The following is a 17,686-nucleotide window of genomic DNA, read 5'->3' as shown; positions in this document are numbered from 1 at the left end:
TATTGAATACCATTGCGACTGAGTCCAATCTTTATGCTCTATTGTTTATCGCGGTCGTTTTTTCTTTTGTTTTTTTAAAGTGGTTTTTCCTTAGCCTAAAGTAAAATAAAATTTATTAAAAACAATTCTTAAAATAACTAATTTTTTCAACTATAAAACTTACTTTGTAAGTACCAAATCCTCATTTATGGGCGTTTCAGTGACATGTTGAACTAGAAACGTATCTTCCAATAACGTCACTCCATAAAACGCTTACCTCCAAATAATTTGCTCGTAAATTTTTATAATGAATAGGAACCTTCGATCTGCTTCGGTTATTTTATAATTTCGTACATTTCTATGTTTTGTGACGACCGAAGCTGTAGTTTGTATCTTCTGACTATATTTCTTACACTATAGCGTGACAATTGCAGCATATTTGTGATTTCCGAATTGGATTTTCCAGAATTAAAAAATAAAAAGCTTTACAATACTACAAAATACATTTGACAGACAGCAACTGACCATATTATGGTTTTGATGTCATTTTTCCATAGCTACCTCTATTATTAAAAAATCAATTATGAAAAAATCAACGTATGTTGACAAAAGTGAATGCATAGCCAGGGGTTTTATGAATTTATTTTTATTGTTGAAAATAATTAAAAAACTGTAAGGGTGGTGTTTTTAACAAATATTAATAAAACTGCTATATTGATTAATATGGAAACTTAAAGAAACCTGCAGAGTATAATTTGTTTATTGTAATCGACTTAAACTGCAAATTCCATAGATGGGCAAACTAATATGGAAAGGGGCTCGTATATCCTATATAAAGATGATTAACGCCAGGAACTTCAGTGAACGCAGTTCACTAAACCCCTGAAGAAATCGACAAAGAATCTAATATACTCCAGAATAAAAGAAGACTGGATATCAGTAAAATGAAGTATAATAAAGCATTAGGTCCAGATATGATAACAGCAGAAATGCTCAAAGCCACAAAAGAAGCCAGAATAAAATTGCTTCAGTTACTCTGTAGTAAAATATGGCATTCCAAGCAATGGCCTGACGACTAGACCAAATTTTAAATAACAACAATACATAAAAAGGCAGCTTCTGTTAAGACGACAATAATTGTAGAACTATCTTTTTTATATATTAAATTATATATCTTATATATTAAAAACTGAAAACTTTCCTAGAGAGAGAAATACCTTAAAATCAAACTGGATTTACCAAAACTACATGTACTAGAGAACATCTTCTAGACGTAAAACAAATAATCTAGGGAGTTTATGTCCCACTATACATTTGTTTTATAGATTATCGCATAGCATTTGACAAGGTCAAATGAAGACACTTATAGCAGATAATAAAAGAAGTAGTTGTACCACAATACTAACTTTCGCTTTAGGGCTTAGCCCTCTCTCGTCCATTTTTAAACAAAGGCCTCTCTCAACTCCTTCCATCGATGTCTATCCTGAACAACATACTCTCAATTTGTTCTGACTAATCTTTTTATGTCGTCCACCCATCTCATCTGTGGTCATTTATTCGTTCAATTGACCCTATTTATTTATAATGGAATGAACTGTATTTATTATAAATGTTATTACAGCTTCTCTTTCACGTTTCTAGTTGGCCCTAATTTTGATCCGTCTGGCCTATGAGTTTGATGCTTCTGGATATTTCTAATTTTTCCCGTATTGACTTTCAATCTATTATAGCTGTAGGCAAGTTTAAATAGATATTGAGGATATTTCTAAGCCTTTCAACCTGATATGATTTCTGTCGTAGATTTTTATCTTTCGGACGATTGAAATTGAAAATCACCTATGTTCTTTAGACAAGAACTTTTTTAAATCTTTTTTTAATAGATTATTATTTTAATAAATCAAAAATTAAAATGTCAAATAAAAGATTCTGGAAGATACTGAGGAAAATATACATTCCGCCTACTACCTATTAGCTGAAACATTGAGTCGATGGCAGAAGAAGTAACTTTTAAGAAAGTAACTTCTTAGTTACTTTTATTAAAAAAACTTAAATCAATATCTGAAACAATATTCTGCGAAACGAGATTGGATGATTGGAATAATTTCCAGGGAATACTCCAAAAATAGCCATTCTTTTAATTTTAAAAATATACAGATTTTGGAAAAAGAAAAGAACTAAAACAAAAGATGTATATTGGAGATGATTTCGATAAACAAAGATCAAAATTGTATCAATAATAGGCCAATATAAAAGATCTTCCCAATATATATTACAACCTCACGGTCACTGTCCAATTAAATTAGCTATAAAGTTTAGAAGCAAAACCATTAGAGTTTTAATAACAAGTATTTACTATTTTTATTGGGAATAAACTACAAATTAAGTTTAAAATAAGTTTATTTTTGACGTTTCGATTTCCACTTTGGAACTCGTTCTTAAAATATAAAGCAAATATAAAACAAATTAAACAAATTTTGTTTTTTGTTACTTGGTGAAAAATTCTTCTAATAATTTAATTTTATCTGACTCATTCATATTAAAAGTTCAGACATGTATTATACCGTAACCGTTTCAAAAGTGAATTATTTATCATTCGTACAAATTGTAATTATTATTAAATATTTAAATTAATGTTTATCCCGTCACCTATATGTCAAGTACGGAAACATCTAAATCACCTTGCCAATGATTCAGCTGCAGTTCAGTAAGTTTCGATTTTAGCTCAAAAAAATTCGACTGATGGTTACCTCCCCGCAATTTATCTCTTTTTATATTTCTAAACTTGCAGCATACAGGGCGAAATTTTTTTAGGTGGTCTTTTGATAAGATAAGCCAAAAAATCACTTTTTTCTTTTATATTTCAAATAAATATATTTATTTTAGACCGGGAACACTAATAGTTGCAAGAACTATGTTTTTTGGCCCGATGTTACCTTAATCATTATGAATTTAGAGTATGATATGTTTTGAAGCCAGAAAGTATAATTGATCGCCATTACATATATTATGGTTTATTATTTTTTATAAGTGCCTTTTGTGGAATATCCCGTTTGCTTAACCGCCCCATCCAATACATTTTTGTGGTGGATATATGTTTCTGCTGCCAATAGATTTAACGTTCTAAAATTACAGCCTAAATACCTAGTTCGTAAGAATTATATCCTTTCTTCAAGCCGCACAAGCATTTGGATAATTCAAGTTGTACAAATTTATATTTTTTGATTGAACAGTGAAAATTATCTTTGAACTAAATACCAAGATACAAAATGTTTATTTTCTTGCAATATGATGCAATAATAATTTTAGTTTTATATAAGCACTTCTCAATTGTAATTTAATATCTAAATTCAGAATGTTTACTTTTTTGCAATAAGATGCAATTTTCCTAGACACTTTTAAGAACTTTTTGTTCGTTACAAAATATTAAAGGTAAGCTTTGTTAAAGCTTTGCTTTAAATTTTTCATTTTATTTCTCTACCTGAGCTCGTTTTGTTACGAGTGTAAATTATTAAGGATTTTTTTTATTTAATTAATGGCTTTGGATAACTTGATCCATTCAGCCACGATAATGTATTTGACTACTTGAATTTGTTAATGATGTATTGACCTATTGCATTTGTTAACAAAATAGTACTTCGCATAGAGGTAGATTAAAAATATAATGTAAACGTCAGTATCACAAGAATCAGTAGATTAATAAAAAACCATACATTCATTCGTTTCATTCAATGCCCTAACCAACTTAAAGTGAATATTTAGAACCAACAAGCGATTACATAATGTAGGGATACTTTTCACGCTAAGGTGCCTTTCATAGCGACTTTATTACAACACGAGACAGGCAACGGTTAGGAGGTAACTATATAACATAAGGATAGACAGAGGGAACAAAGCTAGATTTATACAGTCACATTACACATTCCATCCTAAATTTTTCTTTTAGTCCTTTTTAAATATTCCCAAAAAATTTGGTTAAACCTAATATTATGACGAGAGATATATAAAATGGAAGATTGACACTGAGGAAGAGGTATTTGTTCTTTTATCAGATTTTCCAATAGATACTTAATAGCAGCATCATTATATATGCACCCGAGCATCCAATGATTGATATCATCAGTGTTACCATTACAATCACAAAGTTCGGTTTCACTTAAATTAAATCTATAAAGATAGGCTTTCACAGTAGCATGATTAACAAGGCATCTAACAAACTTTGAATATACTCTTCTACTGGGATGACTTCTTGCAGCAAAAGGCACAGTAGGTAAAACAGGGTGAATTTTTGTATAAAGGTTGTTACTTCTGTTACAAAAAGCATTCCATTCAATTTCCCAGTTTTCTTTTAATTCTTGTTTACGCAGCGAGACTAAATCACTTCTTTTGAGCCAGCTGATTTCTAATCCTTTTGAAGCTGCTTCTTTATTATTAAGGATAATAAATTCATTTTAATTTTAAAGATAACACAAACACATTATACATGAATTTTGAAAGAACTACACCCAAATCTCTTCCGACACGAGCGATAGGCCTAGAATATTTATGTAGGTGATACTGTACAGGATGCACTTAAAAAGTTGTATCTTTAGAATCTTTTTGATAAATCAGTATACTTTAATTTTGGTAAATAGTTTGCCTAGAATACTTTTAAAGAAAAAAATCAAAGAAGCTGCTCTATTTATACTAAATGCGTGGCAAATTCCTCGGCAGAATTCAGTAGGATCTGGTTACCCGTATTAAAAGGAGCAAACCAATGAAAAGAAAATACCACTAGAAGTAAGTAAATAACATATATGGAGGATACATCATTTATGTTTTATTAATAACCTACATATAAAATAAGAGTTTGATGTTTACTGAGAGTAAACTAAATGTGAGACCAAATACTCAAAGCATGTGGTTGTTTTTTTAAAGACGAATTCCATGCTATAATTTTTATGACGAGTATTTTCAAGTTGATTTCATGTAATCAAATGAACTACCTTACAATAAAGTCGTCCAAGGATCGCAACTCAACAAATTTTGCAATATCATTTTAAAATCGTCTACTAATGTATAATATATGTCTGAATTGTCAATACGAATGAGTCAAATAAAATAACTTATTAGAAGAATTTTTCACCAAGTAACAAAAATCCTAACTTGTTTACTTTATAAATGTTTTGTATTTTCAGAACGATTTCCAAAGTAGAAATCATGACGTCAAAAAGAAACTTATTTTAATTTTGTATTGTGGTTATTCCCAATAAAAATGGTAATTGCATTAAGATGCCACAAGAAAATAGCTTCAGAACAATATTAATTATAAGTAGACATTAAAAATGTAACCACTTCATCTTTGATATTATTTGTTTTTAAACAATATTTCTTTATCTGTTTAATCTATTTGTGAGCATTTATTTGATAAAATAACTTGAATAAAATCAAAAATATTAACCTTGACGATAGTTCAATGTCAAAAAAAGACGTCAAATAAGTCTTATACGCTAATAGAATTGAGCCTGTTTTTTATTAAACCTTAAGTTTCATGTACTGATTGAATATTATTTAGTTTTCGTAAAATTAGCTGCCAAAAGATGATTTTTTTAATTAAGTTACGACTAAATAAGATTTGTGTCAGTCACTTTACAATAGTGATGAAGACCACTGATATTAGGCTACGACAAAGCACTATGACCATTTTGAAGTTAAAAATAATATTGAAAAAATAACAGATTAAAAATTATGAGTAATTATAATTACTTTGGATTTAAACAAATAATATGTTTTATACATAAATATTCAGTATTAAAAAGTATTGTCTTGGTCGCCGCTTCTAAGGCACTAACAAACAAGGAAGTCATAATCTTAGTAATGCTCCTCGTCTACTTTTAGTCATTCGGATTCGACTTTAAACTATTATGTCCCGTATATCTGCATACACGTATGATAGGTTATGTTAGTATCAACACAAGCGGGATCTTAACCACCATTTTACTCGACCTAAGTGGTCTATTGTGGCTCAGCCCTCGACTAAAGTTATCCTTTCAGACCAGCCTTTTTAACGAAGTCTATTGGGGCCTTTTGTGACACATTTACGAAGTCTTGGGGAAAGTATTCTCGCAGTTGCAGAGAAAGTATTCCGCCGTCTTGTGTTTAGCCCTGAAGACAACAGTGCCCCTTTAGGAGACCTAGGATAATTCGCAGACCATTTCTATCCATATCTAGTATATCTTTAATTAAAATATTTTTTAAAAGTTTATGTATAAAAGATTTTCAATGTTTAAGAGCTAACGCGCACTATTGCGACTCCTGCTACAGCCAGGATAGCGGCGGTCGGATCGGGCCAATTTTACATAAGTTGTAACGAGCCAACAAGCACGGGTCTGTTGGAGCTAGCTAGCACTGCCGGTCATATTTCGTCGATACGATCAGCTTCCGGTCAGCCGGTCATTGCCACCAAAGTAAGTATGTACTATCCGTTGCAAGATAATTCGGATGGAATTCCCCAGATTAAAAGACCGGGCCGATATTAAATACAAAATAACTGTACTCCCTTAATGCTGTAACAAATAGTCACCCTTAGTCTTTCGTTATATAAGGTTCAAATTTAAATGCTATCCAAAGTTTAAAGGTAGTTTACTAAATGATACAAACTAGATGTAGCCAGGTACGTATTTCAATTTTGAGTTGTTAACGATTGGTTAATAAAAATTTAAACATAATTTTGTGTACCTATATAAATTTAATCAGTTAATTGCATTTGTACTTGGAATTTAGAATTACAAACTTCTAGGTACGTAGAGCCAGTGTTTACAAGAGATTGGAAAATTTCTTGGAATTTTGGGAAAAATGGACTTTTGTGAGAGAAAAATTTATTAAAAAAGAACTTCATTTTTCTTTTGTCGTTCATTTAGAACAGAAGTCAGTGTAATAACTATAAATATGAGTAATATAGAAATGTTTAGTGACAATGTTTTGTACATTCCTGCCACTATTTCAGAAAGTGAAGACGAGTCCAAACCTGAAAAACGTTCTCGATATATTTATCTCACACACGATGAAAATAAAATCATGCTTAACGTTTACGGTAAGTACTCGTTAAAATACTCTTTAGTTAACCTTTCTAAAAATGCGACAAATCATGGCAAGTAATTAGTACAGTCATTAGTAACCATTTTCCAAAACTTTCTGTCTAAACTGATAAAATCAGATTTGTAGAACGTGAAAACACTCGATACCACGTGAGGCGAATTCTCGCCCCACATACATTTCCGCGACATCTGACGAGAATATTTAATTTTCTGTTCTCCTTATTTTGATTTTTACTACTTCTTTGTGATCTTAATACATCAACTACCAATGTCCTAAACCGTCAAAGCGATTGATGAAACATAATTACAGATATTATTAAAAAAGTAAGACCTGGGGCGAGAATTCGCCCCACCCGGTATTAGGAAGGTTAATCATATTTACCGAATAATTAATTAATAAAAAACACAGAATTCCGAGCAGAATTCCTTAAAAAGTAACATAATATATTTTTATTTCGACGATGGTTAAATCAGAAGCGATAAAAAATACGGGTGTTTTTTGACACAAATGCCACGATCCGTTGTGTACTAACTTATAAAAAACGGTCCAGAATTACGAAAAAAAAAAAGAAAGGATATCCGAAATTACCGAATTTTCATGTATCAGCTATACGAAAAATAAAATATATCATATGTATTCAGTAAATAACTTATCAACTTTAAATAAACTTTTGAGTGAATTAAGAAACAAAGAAACAATCCCCAAGTGCCATAAAACTCCTTTTTGGAGGTTTTTGAAATCTAATGATTTTATGTTTAAAACAGTGAGTAAACGGCAGGCAATTATGGAATCCAACCGTTTAATAAAGTAGAGATTCGATTATTTGGAGGGTCTAAGGTCTTTTAGGAGTGAAAGGAAGAACTTGTATTATTTGGATGAAACTTGGTTCGACACCCACGATATAGTTAAAAAATATTGGACCGATGTAGTATGCGTCACCAATATTCCTCCCTCTAGAGGGAACAGAGTTTGTATTTTACATTGTGGGGTAGAATCATAATGGGGAGAAGATGCTTTATTACTTTCTGCTAAGAGCGTAAGTGATTGTCGCTTAGATTATCATCAAGATATGGACAGTACTTTGTTTGAAAAGTGGTTTGAGTAGCAATTACTACATAAATTAAACAGAAATAGCGTTATTATTTTGGATAATGCTCCGTGTCATTGTAGACTAAAGAGTAAAATTCCAAACACTAATTTAAACAAAGCTGAAATTTAAAGAATTTTTATCAAAAGATGAAATATATTTTATGGATTCTTACACAAAAAAAAAACAAACTTGTAGAACTATTAAAATTAGTTAAATGTGAAAAAAATTATGTTATCGACAGGCTAGCTCAAAATTATGACCATAAAGTATTAAGATTACCTCCTTACTATTTTGTACTGAGTCCAATAGGATTGTTTTGGTCTCAATTAAAAAGTAATGTGAGGAAAAATAATAATTCCCCTAAATCATTTTCGACTGCTGTAGATTTAATTAAGACCGAATGTAATAATACCTACTACAGCAGATAATTGGAAAAATGTATAAAGCATGTCAAAAAACTAGAATAAAAATACTTATAGTTCTAAAACGTTATAAATAGAGTAGTTATAGATTTAAACGATAGCGATGATAGTGATACCGATTTTTAATGTAGACGATAGTTAAGTTTAAAATTATTGTTTATTTGTATTTTCTCAATATTTATGTTTAATATATATTTTAATACAAAAGCATTATTTATATGTATTTTTCTTTTACTTTGTGGTATTGCCGTAAGTTTGATCAAATGTATCAATATATAAGTCCTACCCTGTATACAACTATACCTAGAAGATTAAATCCGAAATATCTTGCAACGAGAACGAACAGTACTCCTATGGAACAACGCGCACGACAGAAAGCCAAAATGCGGCCAGATAATGATCTGTAAAATACGCGTATTGTATAGTTTGTGTTGTATATTTAAAAATGGCATTTATCCAATATTTTTTTACTTCCAATTTAGTAAATGTAGGTGTACCCTCGTATATTAGAAATAAAATAATATTTTTAATATTGCTTTTTATATTTCTTAAAACAAATTGGTATTTGAGGTTTTTGTCAAAAAGAGTCTGAAGCAAGTAATATTTATTGAATGTTGTTTTTAATTCAACAACCATACTAGTGTGGTGATTTTATTTTCAAAACGTGTTATATTTTTATTTAATTATCCTTCCTAAATGTCTCTAACTCCGACAGATGCTGCAAGGGCATTGACTTTAGTTCAAGATAGTCGTAGCCAATATTATGTAGCTGAAATGTTGGGTGTTAGTCGATCTTCGGTTCAAAGAGCAGTTCGGCGTTTTAGCGACACCGGTAACTTCACAAGAAGACCAGGATGAGGTCGTAGAAGGGTAACATTCGAAAGAGATGATCGATTTCTGGTCTCATCATGTTTGAGAAATCGGCATCTAACTTCAGTTGAACTATTAAATCGTCTGAGCGAAGTGAGAAATGTAGATGTAAGCAGATGGGCAGCTCGTCGGCGACTTGTAGAAGATAATTTATTATCCAGAAGGCCAGCCCTATCTCCAATACTATCCATAGAACATCGCAAAACTCGCCTTGCTTTTGCAAGAGAATATGAAAACTGAAGTGATGCAGATTGGAGCAATGTATTGTTCTCAGATGAGTCCAGATTTTGTCTAAGGTCACCAGACGGCCAAGAAAGGGTTTGGAGAAGACACGAAGAGCGATATTTTCAATGTAATATTGCGGAAAGAATAAGTTATCGGGGGGGGGGGCTCCGTTATGGTTTGGACTGGCATCAAATCATAAGCCCATACTAATTTAGTTATTTCAGATAGTTCTATGACTGCTACAAGATACATAACAAGTATTTTAGATTAGCATGTGGTATCTTTTGCTCCTTTCAATGGACCTAATTTTATTTTTATGGACGACAACGCGCGTCTTCACCGTGCTAGAATCGTTAACCAATATATAGATGAGGTGGGAATTGTCCGTATGAACTGGCCAGCTTGCAGTCCCGATCTTAATCCCATAGAACATCTATCGGATATGATGGGAAGACGTCTTCGAGCACGAGTACCCCGTCCAAACAACTTGGCTGAACTTACAGCGGCTCTTCAAGAAATATGGGACCAATTGGATCAATTTGATATCCAGAGATTAATTACCCCAATGCCTAGACATGTACAGGCTGTTATAAGAATCCGAGGGGGAAACACTAGATATTGATTTATTATCAATGTTTTTCTTAATTTCAGAAAGTTTTGAATATTCTTGTATTTTTGAGTTTTGGCGTATGTCTGTATAAATAAATGATTTTTTGGATAATCTGTAAAAATTATTTTAATCTAATATATACTTTTACATATATACCTGATTTAAAACTAATATCTTCAAACGTTTTTTTTTTCAGCAAATAATACCCATGGATCGATTTTTTTGCACCTGAGTGTATATATATAAAAAAACCTTGCCGGAGGTGCGACCAACGTAGATTAATAGTAATTATTAAAGAGTGTTTAAGACATTTTGTGCAAATGATAAAATAGAACGAACCATCGAAGAGAAAAAGAAAAACTGGACGCATGACAAATGTTATGAAAGTACTGCGAGTTCATGAAACAGATGATGACTGTAAGTGCAAACGATTGAAATATTTTAATAAAATTACAGAAGGGAATAAGCATTTTATAATTAATCATTTTAATTTACAAAATTATAATGAGCAAATTTATTATCTGGGTGGCCTTATTTCTGTGCGACCAGTTGATTAAAGAAGAAGCAGGAAACCAGAAGAGGTGGCTAAATTAAATGATGCATTCTACTCATACAAAGTTAGATATACTGCCGATAACATCGTAAAACGAAACCTTTGTATATTATTTAGCATTTAGCGTATTTAGCATTTATTCAATTCAGTTTGAAAATGTTTGGGATTGCTCCAAAATACAAACGTGGATTAACCAAAAAATCCAACAAAAAACCGAACGAGTTGATTGTGTAAATTATATTCAATCAGTCAAGGGTAGAGAAAGCCAGTACAGCAGAAATAAAACAAAAGCAGTAAATTATACTTACCTGATAAACTGAATATTAAAAAAAATGTATAAAATGTACAAAGCTCTTCAAAATCCTATTGTTTCATATGAGTTTTATAGAGGGATATTTAATACAAAATTCAACATTGCCTTCGGGTATACACGCAGTGATACATGCAGCGAGTGTGACAAATTTTTAGCAAAAATGAAATCACTCAAACTATCTTTAGAACATCTTCCAGTTGGTACTAAAGTCTTAAGTCAAGAAATAGAAGCACAGATTGGAAAGTTATATATTGCCAACAGTATACACAAAGCAAAAGCTGAAGATTTTTATAAAAGAAAACAATCTGCCCATAAAAAGAGCAATGAAAACAATTGAAATGAAAGCCATTGGTTTAGACTACCAGAAGAATCTAATTCTTCCTTATATTACAACAAATGATGTATACTATAATTGACGTAAGACAATTAACTTTCATTTATTGCTATCCAGAGATAGTTGAAAGAAAAAGCTCAAATTAAGTTGTCTCATTTCTTCATTATTTTATATTTTTTTGTCTTGACGGAAACGTAAGCAACGTATATGAATATTTTAAGATTTATGTGGCAGACAAAGGAAAAACTTTACAATGTTACGTTTCCTACACTACGTTATTCACATTGCGAAGAGGCTATCAGCTGTCACTTTTCCAATGCGTGGACATTCGTATTTAGAGTGTGATCGAGACATGGCATTGGTATGTCAAAAGACAAAAGCTAAAGATCTTCAAGATTTAATTACTTAAATCCGTACGTGCAGGACCAAGCCTTCTCCATTTCAGGTGATTGAAGTAGATCTACTAATGATTAGGAATTGGTCAATACTTCGGGATTGTTATTACAAAAAGAAATGTTCATTTGCATCAGACAGTTTAAAATTTCTAAAGCTCATCCCCGAACAGTTGAACACAGGTCAAGTTACAATGGTCATGAACACAGGTCAAGTTACAATGGTCATTGGGAATCTTCTGTGATTCGTAAACCTTTCAAAAACCTAAATGAAGTATGCCCAAAAGGCCAATTTAAGTTGCCACAAAAATTATACAATGGTATGTATATCATTATTATTATTGTTTTTAAAAAATGTTTCCTTTAGCACTTTCACCAATATCTTATGCTAAATTTAAAGATCTGTAGCAATTAAAGACATTTTGTGGACCAAAAACAATAAAATATTTTGAAAATCTACTAGTCACACAAGCCACTAATAAAAAAAAAAAAAGAAAAAAACCAGAGTTTAACTATTTTAAGTTATATAGTTCTAAACGAGCACCTAGTTATTTACGAATAAATACTGCAATAACACCGGTTCTTAATTTTTACACTACTTCAAAAAGGCTAGCCAAGAAATAAATAATGTCAAAAATAAGTAAAAATTATAATGCAATCTTTCGAAAACAGTGTAACAATCAAAACAGTATATATGAAAAGTAGTCAAAAGTAAAAGTGTTTAAAATGTGGTGCTCTAAACTTTTAAACTAATGTTTGTATTTTGAGAACGATTTCCGAAGTGGAAATTGAAACGTCAATAAACTTACTTTATCCTTCAATTGTGGCTTATTCCCATTTAAATACTAAACTTTTAAAATCAGTTTTCTCACAATTATACTTGATTCACATTTCCCCTTTTTACAGTGTACAAATGATCGCGAATAGCTTGGGATCAAGAGCAGTACTCGATATGTTGGATTGCGATGCTAAACCTGCAAGCCACTGGGTGTTATTTTTACAATTTATTTACCAGCAAAAATTTATTATTTCATTTACAAAAATGTGAATACCGAGCAACAGGAACCTATCGAAAAAATGAGTAAGCGAAGTGTCCTATACAAGATATAAAAACTATTGGTAAAGAAACGCATGGATCATATTTATGATTTGATGTAAATGAAGAAATACTTGTTAAAAGATGGAAGATAATAAGCGTGTTATTATAGCATCCAATTTTATAACAGATAATATAGAAACTCTCGCACAAGCTAGTAGATAGAATCACAAGCTCAAAGTAAAACGTTTATTTATTAACCGCAAGTGTACAGTGTGTAAAAGCCAAATGGAATAAATTCATTATTTAGGTTACTGTACATATTTATAAAAAATCCCGAAACACGTCAAATTTAAATTATAACTTGACATTCTTTAACGTGAAAATGCAACCCCTACCTTCAACCCCCTTAGAATGACAGGTACAACCCATAATTTTTAAAATAGGAAGTATAGGCTTGTGATATATCGTTTGAAAGGTCTTGTCATTCTCCATTTAAAAATGTTGTCGCTTTCAAGTTTATTAAGATTAATTAAGATAAAATAAATTAAAATCATGTGGTTACCGAAATTCGCTACAATATAATCAAAAATTAAAATGTAATGCAAAACGTAATAAAATGTAGAACACGAAAAAGAACTATGAATGTTAATGAAGTAGATGTTTAAAATGTTCACCGCGAACGTCTTGGCAACATCCTAATCTCAAATAAAACTCTCTTCTAACATTATTTAACATAACAGGCGTGATCGATCTAATCGCAAGCGTTATTCGTTCTTTTAAGTCATTTAAATCAGAAGGTTTAGTTTTGTGCACATGGCTCTTCACATATCCCCATAAAAAGAAATCTAATAATGTAAGATCAGGTGATCGCGCTGGCCATTCAATCGATCCTCGCCTCCCTATCCACCGATTGGGAAATATTGTAGTATCGAGGTACTGCCGGACATTAAGTTGGTAATGTGGTGGTGCTTCATCCTGCTGAAACCATATCGTATTCGCTAGAACTTGAGGGTTTTCTAGATCAGGATATAAATTTGCCAACGTTGGAATGACATAATTTTGAAGTAGTGCCAAATAATTGTTGCCATTCAAGTTGTCCTCAATGAAAAAGGGACCAATGATATTGTTTCCTACAATCCCTGCCCAAACATTAACCTTTTGAGGGTATTGATTGTGTTCTTCTCTCATCCAGTGAGGATTTTCCGTAGCCCAGTAGCGGCAATTTTGCCGATTAACATGCCCGTTAAGTGAAAAAGTACACTGATCAGAAAACATAACGTCTTCTTATTGGATAATATTGTTATCCAACATGTCCATCATTTGCTCACAAAAAAAAAGTTCTCCTATCAAAATCGTCTTCCATGAGCTCCTGAGTAGGTATCATCTTATAGGGATGCAATTTATTTCTTTTAATATGTTTACTATCGATTTATGGCTAGCATTGAATGTAGTGGATGCCTGTCTACTCGTTGTATGTGGATTTTCCTGAAACTCAAGCAACACATCTAATTTGAGTTCATCACTCAGTGCATTGGCAGCTGCTTTTTTTATCTGCCTGACATGACCAAACTCGCGAAACTGCTTCTCTATTTTACTTATTGTTCCTTGGGATATAGGCGGTAAATTAGGAAATTTCTCATGAAATAGGCGAGTTACTTCCTGTTGTGTTCGGGTGTTATCTCCGTAACCAATCATTTGTAAAACTGTTATTTTATGCATTTCCGTTAATCTAACCATTTTTCAGAATTGAATTGAACGAACTTTTTACTTAAATTAAAATACTGACAACTTAAATAAAACAAATTACTAATGCGTGTTAAAATAACGTTGCCACGGAAATTCTTTAAAGTTTTTTAATGGTTACCATCTAAAAACCACATTGCCATGGTTTTTGTTCACTTTCTCATTATCAAGACCTAAACGGGAAATAAGTTTTGAGTATATTTAAGCAAATTTCGGTAACCACATGATTTTAATTTATTTCATCTTAATTAATCTTAATAAACTTGAAAGCGACAACATTTTTGAATGAAGAATGAAAAGACCTTTCAAACGATATATCACAAGCCTATACTTCCTATTTTAAAAATTGGGGGTTGTACCTGTCATTCTATGGGGGTTGAAGGTAGGGGTTGCATTTTCACGTTAAAGAATGTCAAGTTATAATTTAAATTTGACGTGTTTCGGGATTTTTTATAAATATGTACAGTAAACTAAATAATGAATTTATTCCATTTGGCTTTTACACACTGTATAATACATTCATAGGAGGTATGAATCAGCACTACTGATTTATTGAAAAACATGCTATTAAAATGGGGGCTAAGTAGTATTAAAATATTCTAAAAACGAGTTAGTAGATCAAATATGACTTTATTAGATTTTCGTCGGTCTATTCAGCATACATATAGCAGCTCCCTACCTAAACTTGACTTATAGACAAAAATTATAGTAAAAAGATCTAGAACACATCAAAAGTATTTACGGACATACAATTAAATCAGAAAGATTACTTCATGGAGAAACGTAAAGAGCAGAGACGATGTTCAGGAGAAAAAATGTAAATCCAAACCTAAAAATTGTTTTTATTTGATTAAATTTTTATTAAATGCAAGTAAAAATGTTAATTCCCATAACTGTTTTTAACTTATTTATATATACTTAAAATTATAACACTAACGCCCAGTGATCTATTTATAGAACGGGTCAAAATTCAAAAATGAAAATTCATAAAACAATTTCATGAATCCACAAGGAAACTAAGTTCCTGTAGTTGGCTGTATACCATATAATAAAAAATTTTCCAATAAAATCCTTTATAAAAAGGTATATAAAAAACCCCGTCGGGCTATGTTAAAAAGACAAAACGTTTTCGGAATAAGTATTCCATCATCAGTGTCAATATATTACATGAATGTAGCCACTAAATATGAGGGTAAAAACCCTTTAAAAATTAATATGTGAAGTTTAGTTTACATTATGTCGTGTTTACAAATAGGATGGTAAAGTTACCGTTGGATTGGACGCTCAACTTCACATATTAATTTTTAAAGGGTTTTTACCCTCATATTTAGTGGCTAGATTCATGTAATATATTGACACTGATGATGGAATACTTATTCCGAAAACGTTTTGTCTTTTTAACATAGCCCGACGGAGTTTTTTATATACCTTTTTATAAAGGATTTTATTGGAAAATTTCATGAATATTTCCATATTCAGAACAATATTACTGATGATTATGTATAAGTAAAATTTTGAAATTTGAAAAATAATATGGTCGTTAATGGGTTTAAGCAGTTAAATAAAATACTATTTTATTGGGAATATCGTTTGAAAATCGTTCTCAAGATACAAATATTATCAAGTAAATCATATTATTAATGTTTGTATTTTGAGAACGATTTCCGAAGTGGAAATTGAAACGTCAATTAACTTACTTTAACTTTGAATTGTGGCTTATTCCCAATAAAATAGTAATTACTTTAAAATGCCACATAAAAATAGCTTTAGAAAAATAGCAGCTAAATGATATTTTATGGAGAAGAATATGATCCATTACTAAAACCTTCTACCGAAGAAAACGAACAGAATTATTACTGGAACAAAATACCAACAAAACGATGTGGATATTTAAATGTTATATTTAATTATTATTAGAAGTGACATAATTTACTTGTAAAGCAATCATGAAAGGAGTTCTTAGTGGATGATGTTTTTGAATAAAACTGAGAAAAGCTTAAGTTATAGTCATAATTGTATTCAGCAAACGGTACTTACTGTTCCTTGGGATTTGGACATATTGGTATGTTTGCACAATAAACAGCTTTATTAGCTGTAAAACTTAACAGTATAACAATATATAACAATAAATATTTCATGATGTTTACTTTAAGCATACGCTGTCGATTATATTGCTGGATAATATATAAACGTGTTTTATATTAATATTTTATCTTAAAGTATTTATTGTTACAAAGTTTATATTTTATAACATAACCTAAATATTTTTGTGTATCATGAACTAGTAACCATTCTATTGACAACACATATTTTTACCATAAATTTTAGATACAAATCAAGTTTACAATTAAATGTTACTAATTTTTACTGTGGCTTTTTTTAAAATAATATTCTGCATTTAAATTTGAAGTAAGAGAGACGACACAAACTATATTTTTTAAACTCATCCGCCAGAACTGTAATTTTTCGAAGTGACAAATTATTTTTCGTTTTTTTTGCACCACCGGTAACTTTCAACTATACTCCAGCAAACAAATGATGAAATGAAACATACGCGTGATATCGTAAGCTATCGTATAATTTGGCTGTCCTTATGAGTTTTACCAAGAAGCGTATCAGTAGCGGAGAATTTATTTTTTATATTGAGTATGTCATATGAAGAATATATAACTAAAAGCAATATTTTTACAAAAAAAACGTTAAGTGAAGCATTACAAATGAACATCTAATAAATCAATAAAATCTAAAACATTTTTGGTTTCATTCAGGAATACCATCTTCTTGCTTAGTTTTTCTTGCTCTTCTGTCAATATTACCCTCCTTATCTCGTTACTTCTTTTGTTTGAATTCCTCTTTGCTCTTGTTCACTTTATGGTAAAATTTTCTGGTCTCTATTGGCTTACTTAGATCTTGTAGTTCTTGAATTTCTTTGTCAAAGTTTCTTTCTTCTTTCTGCGGTGGATTTTCTTTTCTTCGTTGCGTAGTTATATATATTCCTCTTCTAGTGGCCGAGTTCTGTACCCCTGCTGCATCATTAAATAT

General features: G+C 31.0%; 1 long non-coding RNA gene across 1 annotated transcript in view; it reads right to left on the bottom strand.

Moving 5' to 3' along the window:
- LOC140445353 (uncharacterized) overlaps positions 1–17,195 on the bottom strand; it is a 30,458-nt gene extending 13,263 nt beyond the window's left edge. Inside the window, exon 1 of the long non-coding RNA XR_011951387.1 lies at positions 16,682–17,195. This is a non-coding gene — a long non-coding RNA (uncharacterized lncRNA). The remainder of the gene's footprint in view (positions 1–16,681) is intronic.
- Positions 17,196–17,686: the final 491 nt, after the last annotated feature.

Source organism: Diabrotica undecimpunctata, chromosome 7 (assembly GCF_040954645.1).
Source record: "Diabrotica undecimpunctata isolate CICGRU chromosome 7, icDiaUnde3, whole genome shotgun sequence".
NCBI lineage: Eukaryota > Metazoa > Arthropoda > Insecta > Coleoptera > Chrysomelidae > Diabrotica > Diabrotica undecimpunctata.
Note: the sequence above shows the minus strand (reverse complement) of the source record. Positions and strands in the feature narration are given on the sequence as shown.